We start from the raw sequence: 8,861 nt of genomic DNA, 5'->3' as shown, positions 1-8,861 counted from the left end.
AGAAGATCCCTATCAGTTTTTAACTGAATTCTTGTATATCTGTGATATTGTTAAGACTAATGGAGTAGATCCTGAAGTCTACATGCTCATGCTTTTCCCCTTTAGTGTAAGAGACAGAGCTAGAACATGGTTGGACTCACAACCTAAAGATAGCCTGGACTCTTGGGATAAGCTGGTCATGGCCTTCTTGGCTAAGTTCTTTCCTCCTCAAAAGCTGAGCAAGCTTAGAGTGGATGTTCAGACCTTCAAACAAAAAGATGGTAAATCCCTCTATGAAGCTTGGGAAAGATACAAATAGTTGACCAAAAAGTGTCCTTCTGGCATGCTTTCAGAGTGGACCATTTTAGATATATTCTATGATGGTCTATCTGAGCTTTTTAAGATGTCACTGGACCATTATGCAGGTAGATCCATTCACCTAAAGAAAATGCCTGCAGAAGCTCAAGAACTTATTGACATGGTTGCAAATAACCAATTCATGTACACCTTTGAGAAGAATCCTGTGAGTAATGGGATGCCTCAGAAAAGGGGAGTTCTTGAAATTGATACTCTGAATTCCATATTGGCTCAGAACAAAATGTTGACTCAGCAAGTCAACATGATTTCTCATAGTCTGAATAGATGGCAAAATGCATCCAACAGTACTAAAGAGGCATCTTCTAAAGAAGAAGCTTATGATCCTGAGAACCCTGCAATAGCAGAGGTGAATTACATGGGTGAACCCTACGGGAACACCTATAATTCCTCATCGAGAAATCGTCCAAATTTCTTATGGAAGGATCAACAAAAGCCTCAACAAGGCTTTAATAATGGTGGAAGAAACAGGCTTAGCAATAGCAAGCCTTTTCCATCATCTTCTCAGCAACAGACAGAGAATTCTGAGCAGAGCCCCTCTAGCTTAGCAAACATAGTCTCTGATCTATCAAAGGCCACTTTAAGTTTCATGAGTGAAACAAGGTCCTCCATTAGAAATTTGGAGGCACAAGTGGGTCAGCTGAGTAAGAAAATCACTGAAACTCCTCCTAGTACTCTCCCAAGCAATACAGAAGAGAATCCAAAAAGAGAGTACAAGGCCATTGATATTATCAATATGGCTGAATCCAAAGAGGAAGGGGAGGACGTAAATCCCAATGAGGAAGATCTCATGGGACGTCCTCCAGACAGAAAGGAGTTCCCTACTGAGAACCTAAAGGAATCTAAGGCTCATATATAGGTGGTGCGCGAAATTGTGAACAATACTTTTTCACAACTCTCATAATCCCCGGTCATGAACTCCAAAAGACTTGGTGGTTCAATTCCATGGCATTACACAACTTCGCACAACTAACCAGCAAGTGCACTGGGTCGTCTAAGTAATACCTTACGTGAGTAAGGGTCGATCCCACGGAGATTGTTAGCATTGAAGCAAGCTATGGTCATCTTGTAAATCTTAGTCAGGCAAACTCAAATATATATGATGATGAACGAAAATAATATAAAAGATAAAGATAGTGATACTTATGCATATCATTGGTGTAAGAGCTTCAGACAAGTGTATGAAGATGCCTTCCCTTCCGTCTCTCTGCTTTCCTACTGCCTTCATCCAATCCTTCTTACTCCTTTCCATGGCAAGCTCGTGTAGGGTTTCACTGTTGTCAGCAGCTACCTCCCATCCGCGCAGTGAAAGCTAATGCACGCACTCTGTCACAGTACTGCCAATCACCGGTTTGGTTCCCTCCCCTACCGGAATAGAATCCCTCTTTTGCGTCTGTCACTAACGCCCAGTATGTTACAGGTTTGAAGCACGTCACAGTCATTCAATCATTGAATCCTACTCAGAATACCACAGACAAGGTTTAGACCTTCCGGATTCTCTTGAATGCCGCCATCAGGTCCTGCCTATACCACGAAGATTCCGATTAACGAATCCAAGAGATATTCACTAAGCCTCAGATGCTTGTAGAACAAGAGTGGTTGTCAGTCACTTTGTTCATGGGTGAGAATGGTGATGGGCGTCAATCATCACCTTCATCATGTTGAAGAACAAGTGATATCTTGGACAAAGAACAAGCGGAATTGAATGGAAGAACAATAGTAATTGCATTAATACTCGAGGTACAGCAGAGCTCCACACCTTAATCTATGGTGTGTAGAAACTCCACCGTTGAAAATACATAAGAACAAGGTCTAGGCATGGCCGAATGGCCAGCCTCCAAAGGTCTAAGATAGCATAAAACGAAGATAGCTACCAAAGTCTCTCTAAATACAATAGTAAAAGGTCCTACTTATAGAAAACTAGTACATAGATGAGTAAATGACATAAAAATCCACTTCCGGGCCCACTTGGTGTGTGCTTGGGCTGAGCAATAAAGCTTTTTCGTGTAGAGACTCTCCTTGGAGTTAAACGCCAGCTTTAGTGCCAGTTTGGGCGTTTAACTCCCAATTAGGTGCCAGTTCCGGCGTTTAACGCTGGAATTTCTTGAGGTGACTTTGAACGCCGGTTTGGGCCATCAAATCTTGGGCAAAGTATGGACTATTATATATTGCTGGAAAGCCCAGGATGTCTACTTTCCAACGCCGTTGAGAGCGCGCCAATTGGGCTTCTGTAGCTCCAGAAAATCCACTTCGAGTGCAGGGAGGTCAGAATCCAACAGCATCTGCAGTCCTTTTGAGTTTCTGGATCAGATTTTTGCTCAGGTCCCTCAATTTCAGCCAGAAAATACCTGAAATCACAGAAAAACACACAAACTCATAGTAAAGTCCAGAAAAGTGAATTTTAATTAAAAACTAATAAAAATATACTAAAAACTAACTAAAAGATACTAAAAACATACTAAAAACAATGCCAAAAAGCATACAAATTATCCGCTCATCACAACACCAAACTTAAGTTGTTGCTTGTCCCCAAGCAACTGAAGATCAAATAAGATAAAAAGAAGAGAATATGCAATGAACTCCAAAAACATCTATGAAGATCAGTATTAATTAGATGAGCGGGGCTTTTATCTTTTTGCCTCTGAATAGTTTTGGCATCTCACTCTATCCCTTGTAATTCAGAATGATTGGCTTCTTTAGGAACTCAGAATCCAGATAGTGTTAATGATTCTCCTAGTAAAGTATGATGATTCTTGAACATAGCTATTTATTGAGTCTTGGCTGTGGCCCAAAGCACTCTGTCTTCCAGTATTACCACCGGATACATACATGCCACAGACACATAATTGGGTGAACCTTTTCAGATTGTGACTCAGCTTTGCTAAAGTCCCTAATTAGAGGTGTCCAGGGTTCTTAAGCACACTCTTATTTGCCTTGGATCACAACTCTTATTCTTTCTTTTTCTTTCTCTTTTTTTTTCGGTTTTTTCCTTTTTTTCTCTTCTTCTTTTTTTTTTCTGCTTTTTCTTGCTTCAAGAATCATTTTTAATGATTTTTCAGATCCTCAGTAACATGTCTCCTTTTTCATCATTCTTTCAAGAGCCAACATTCATGAACCACAAATTCAAAAGACATATGCACTGTTCAAGCATACATTCAGAGAACAAAAGTGTTGCCACCACATCAAAATAATTAAACTATTATAAAATTCAGAATTCATGCAATTCTTTCCTTTTCAATTAAGCACGTTTTTATTAAAGAAAGGTGATGGATTCATAGGACATTCATAACTTTAAGGCATAGACACTAAGACACTAATGATCACAAGACACAAACATGGACAAACATAAAGCATAAAAATCGAAAAACAGAAGAATAAAGGACAAGGAAATCAAGGAATGGGTCCACCTTAGTGATGGCGGCTCTTTCTTGCTCTTGAAGATCCTATGGAGTGCTTGAGCTCCTCAATGTCTCTTCCTTGTCTTTGTTGCTCCTCCCTCATGATTCTTTGATCTTCTCTAATTTCATGGAGGAGAATGGAGTGTTCTTGATGCTCCACCCTTAGTTGTCCCATGTTGGAACTCAACTCTCCTAGGGAGGTGTTTAATTGCTCCCAATAATTTTGTGGAGGAAAGTGCATCCCTTGAGGAATCTCAGGGATCTCATGGTGAGAGGGGTCTCTTGTGTATTCCATCCTTTTCTTGGTGATGGGCTTGTCCTCATCAATGGGGGTATCTCCCTCTATGTCAACTCCAACTGAATAACAGAGGTGACAGATGAGATGAGGAAAGGCTAACCTTGCCAAAGTGGAGGTCTTGTCCGCCACTTTATAGAGTTCTTGGGCTATAACCTCATGAACTTCCACTTCTTCTCCAATCATGATGCTATGAATCATGATGGCCCGGTCTATGGTAACTTCAGACCGGTTGCTAGTGGGAATGATTGAGCGTTGAATGAACTCTAACCATCCTCTAGCCACGGGCTTGAGGTCATGCCTTCTTAATTTAACCGGCTTGCCTCTTGAATCTTGCTTCCATTGTGCGCCCTCTTCACATATGATTGTGAGGACTTGGTCCAACCTTTGATCAAAGTTGACCCTTCTAGTGTAAGGATGCTTATCTCCTTGCATCATAGGCAAGTTGAACGCCACCCTCACACTCTCCGGACTAAAATCCAAGTATTTCCCCCGAACCATAGTGAGATAATTCTTTGGATTCGGGTTCACACTTTGGTCATGGTTCTTGGTGATCCATGCATTGGCATAGAACTCTTGAACCATCAAGATTCCGACTTGTTGAATGGGGTTGGTGAGTACTTCCCAACCTCTTCTTCGGATCTCATGGCGGATCTCCGGATATTCACCCTTTTTGAGTGAAAAGGGGACTTCGGGGATCACCTTCTTCAAGGCCACACTTCATAGAAGTGGACTTGATGCACCCTTGAGAGGAATCTATCCATCTCCCATGACTCGGAGGTGGAAGCTTTTGCCTTCCCTTTCCTCTTTTTAGAGGTTTCTCCGGCCTTGGATGCCATAAATGGTTATGAAAAAGCAATGCTTTTACCACACCAAACTTAAAATGTTTGCTCGTCCTCGAGCAAAAGAAGAAAGAAGAGAGTAGAAGAAGAAGAAATGAGGAAGAGGGGGAAGGTGGTGTGTTCGGCCAAGAAGGGAAAGAAGGGGTGTTTAGGTTGTGTGAAAATGAAGGGTTTAAGAAGGGTATATATAGGAGAGAGGGGGGTAATGGTTCGGCCATGATGGGTGGGTTTGGGAGGGAAAGTGGTTTGAATTTGAAGGGTGAGGTTGGTGGGGTTTTATGAAGGATGGATGTGAGTGGTGAAGAGAAAGATAGGATTTGATAGGTGAAGGGTTTTTGGGGAAGAGGTATTGAGGTGATTGGTGAATGGGGGAAGAAGAGAGAGAGTGATGGTGGGGTCCTGTGGGGTCCACAGATCCTGTGGTGTCAAGGAAAAGTCATCCCTGCACCAAAAGTTGCTCAAAATCACGTTTTGAGGTATTTCTGGCGTTAAACGCCGGGCTGGTGCCCATTCCTGGCATTTAACGCCAGGTTGTTGCCCTTTACTGGCGTTTAACGCCAGTCTGGTGCCCCTTTCTGGCGTTAAACGCCCAGAATGGTGCCAGACTGGGCGTTAAACGCCCAACAGCTAGCATTACTGGCGTTTGAACGCCAGCTTCTTCTCCTCCAGGGTGTGCTGTTTTTCTTCCTGTTTTTCATTCTGTTTTTGCTTTTTTCATTGTTTTTGTGACTTCTTATGATCATCAACCTACAAAAAAGATAAAATAACAAAAGAAAATAGTTAATTATAAAACATTGGGTTGCCTCCCAACAAGCGCTTCTTTAATGTCATTAGCTTGACAGAGGACTCTCATGGAGCCTCAGAAATACTCTGAACCGTGTTGGAACCTCCCAACACCAAACTTAGAGTTTGAATGTGGGGGTTCAACACCAAACTTAGAGTTTGGTTGTGGCCTCCCAACACCAAACTTAGAGTTTGACTGTGGGGGCTCTGCTTGGCTCTGTTTTGAGAGAAGCTCTTCATGCTTCCTCTCCATGATGACAGAGGGATGTCCTTGGGCCTTAAACACCAAGGATTCTCCATTCACTTGAATGATCAACTCTCCTCTATCAACATCAATCACAGCCTTTGCTGTGGCTAGGAAGGGTCTGCCAAGGATGATGGATTCATCCATGCACTTCCCAGTCTCTAGGACTATGAAATCAGTAGGGATGTAATGGTCTTCAATCTTCACCAAAACATTCTCTACAAGTCCATGAGCTTGTTTTCTTGAATTGTCTGCCATCTCTAATGAGATTCTTGCAGCTTGCACCTCAAAGATCCCTAATTTCTCCATTACAGAGAGGGGCATGAGGTTTACACTTGACCCTAAGTCACACAAGGCCTTCTTGAAGGTCATAGTGCCTATGGTACAAGGTATAGAAAACTTCCCAGGATCTTGCCTCTTTAGAGGCAGTTTCTGCCTAGACAAGTCATCCAGTTCTTTAGTGAGCAAAGGTGGTTCATCCTCCCAAGTCTCATTTCCAAATAACTTGTCATTTAGCTTCATGATTGCTCCAAGGTATTTAGCAACTTGCTCTTCAGTGACATACTCATCCTCTTCAGAGGAAGAATACTCATCAGAGCTCATGAATGGCAGAAGTAAGTCCAATGGAATCTCTATGGTCTCATTTTGAGCCTCAGATTCCCATTGTTCCTCATTGAGGAACTCAGAGGAGATTGGTACACGCCCACTGAGGTCTTCCTCAGTGGCGTCCTCCTCTTCTCTTTCCTCTCCATATTCGGCCATGTTTATGGCTTTGCACTCTCCTTTTGGATTTTCTTCTGTATTACTTGGAAGAGTACTAGGAGGGAGTTCAGTAATTTTCTTGCTCAGCTGTCCCACTTGTCCTTCCAAATTTCTGATGGAGGACCTTGTTTCATTCATGAAACTTTGAGTGGTTTTTATTAGATCAGAGACCATTGTTGCTAAGTCAGAAGTATTCTGCTTAGAACTCTCTGTCTGTTGCTGAGAAGATGATGGAAAAGGCTTGCCATTGCTAAACCTGTTTCTTCCACCATTATTGTTATTGAAACCTTGTTGAGGTCTCTCTTGATTCTTCCATGAAAAATTTGGGTGATTTCTCCATGAAGAATTATAGGTGTTTCCATAGGGTTCTCCTAGGTAATTCACCTCTTCCATTGAAGGGTTCTCAGGATCATAAGCTTCTTCCTCAGATGAAGCATCCTTAGTACTGTTTGGTACATTTTGCATTCCAGACAGACTTTGAGAAATCAAATTGACTTGTTGAGTCAATATCTTGTTCTGAGCCAATATGGCATTCAGAGTGTCAATCTCAAGAACTCCTTTCTTCTGACTAGTCCCATTGTTCACAGGATTCCTTTCAGAAGTGTACATGAATTGGTTATTTGCAACCATTTCAATCAATTCTTGAGCTTCTGCAGGCGTCTTCTTCAGATGAAGAGATCCTCCAGCAGAGCTATCCAAAGACATCTTGGATAGTTCAGAGAGACCATCATAGAAAATACCTATGATGCTCCATTCAGAAAGCATGTCAGAAGGACATTTTCTGATTAATTGTTTGTATCTTTCCCAAGCTTCATAGAGGGATTCTCCATCCTTCTGTCTGAAGGTTTGGACTTCCACTCTAAGCTTACTCCATCTTGTGGTGGAAAGAACTTTGCCAAGAAGGCATTGACTAGCTTTTCCCAAGAGTCCAGGCTTTCTTTAGGTTGAGAATCCAACCATATTCTAGCTCTGTCTCTTACAGCAAAAGGGAATAGCATCAGTCTGTAGACCTCAGGGTTAACCCCATTAGTCTTGACTATGTCACAGATTTGCAAGAATTCAGCTAAGAACTGATGAGGATCTTCCATTGGAAGTCCATGGAACTTGCAATTCTGTTGCATTAGAGAAACTAATTGAGGCTTAAGCTCAAAGTTGTTTGCTCCAATGGCAGGGATAGAGATGCTTCTCCCATAGAAATCAGGAGTAGGTGCAGTGAAGTCACCCAGCACCTTCCTTGCATTGTTGGCATTATTATTGTTTTCGGCTGCCATGGGTTCTTCTTCTTTGAAGAATTCGGTCAGGTCCTCTAAAGAGAGTTGTGCTTTGGCTTCTCTTAGCTTTCTCTTCAAGGTTCTCTCAGGTTCAGGGTCAGCTTCAACAAAAATGCCTTTGTCTCTGCTCCTGCTCATATGAAAGAGAAGAGAAAAAGAAAATGTGGAATCCTCTATGTCACAGTATAGAGATTCCTTGAAGTGTCAGAGGAAAAGAGAAATAGAAAGAAGAAGGAGAAGAAGAATTCGAACTTTAATTGGATAAGGTTCGAATTGTGCATTTAGAAGGAGTGGTACTCCATAAATAGAAGGATGTGGGAAGGAGGGAAGAGAATTTTCGAAAATTCAATTAAAAGATTTTGAAAACATTTTGAAAATTTGATTGATAATTTTCGAAAATCAAAAGTGAAAAAGAAATCAAGTGATTTTTGAAAAAGATTTTGAAATTAAAAATTAAAAAGATTTGATTGAAAACTATTTAAAAAAATGTGATTAAAAAGATTTGATTGAAAAGTTATGGTTTTAAAAAGATGTGATTGAGAAGATATGATTTGAAAACAATTTTAAAGGATATGATTTGAAAACAATTTGAAAAGATGTGATTTGAAAATTAATGACTTGCCTAACAAGAAAAGATATGATTCAAACATAAAACCTTCCTTAACAGAAAAGGCAAAAAATGTTCAATCAAATCATTAATTGTTAGTAAGTATCTTTGAAAAAGGAAAGAAATTGATTTTGAAAACATTTGATTGAAAAGATATGATTTGAAAAAGATTTGGTTTTGAAAAACTTTGAAAACTTGAAAAAAGATTGATTTGAAAACAAAATCTTCCCCCTAGCACCATCCTGGCGTTAAACGCCCAGAATGGTATACATTCTGGCGTTTAACGCCCAAAATGCTACCTCTTT

The 8,861-nt window shown here is 40.9% G+C and overlaps 2 non-coding genes across 2 annotated transcripts; one reads left to right on the top strand and one right to left on the bottom strand.

Moving 5' to 3' along the window:
* Positions 1-220: 220 nt before the first annotated feature.
* On the bottom strand, positions 221-324 carry LOC130959765 (small nucleolar RNA R71). Its single transcript, XR_009078832.1, has one exon. It is a non-coding gene; the product is annotated as a small nucleolar RNA R71 (small nucleolar RNA).
* A 7,113-nt stretch (positions 325-7,437) lies between these two features.
* On the top strand, positions 7,438-7,545 carry LOC130959475 (small nucleolar RNA R71). Its single transcript, XR_009078552.1, has one exon. It is a non-coding gene; the product is annotated as a small nucleolar RNA R71 (small nucleolar RNA).
* The last annotated feature ends 1,316 nt before the right edge of the window (positions 7,546-8,861 follow it).

This window comes from Arachis stenosperma, chromosome 10, assembly GCF_014773155.1.
Source record: "Arachis stenosperma cultivar V10309 chromosome 10, arast.V10309.gnm1.PFL2, whole genome shotgun sequence".
In the NCBI taxonomy this organism is placed as follows: domain Eukaryota; kingdom Viridiplantae; phylum Streptophyta; class Magnoliopsida; order Fabales; family Fabaceae; genus Arachis; species Arachis stenosperma.
Note: the sequence above shows the minus strand (reverse complement) of the source record. Positions and strands in the feature narration are given on the sequence as shown.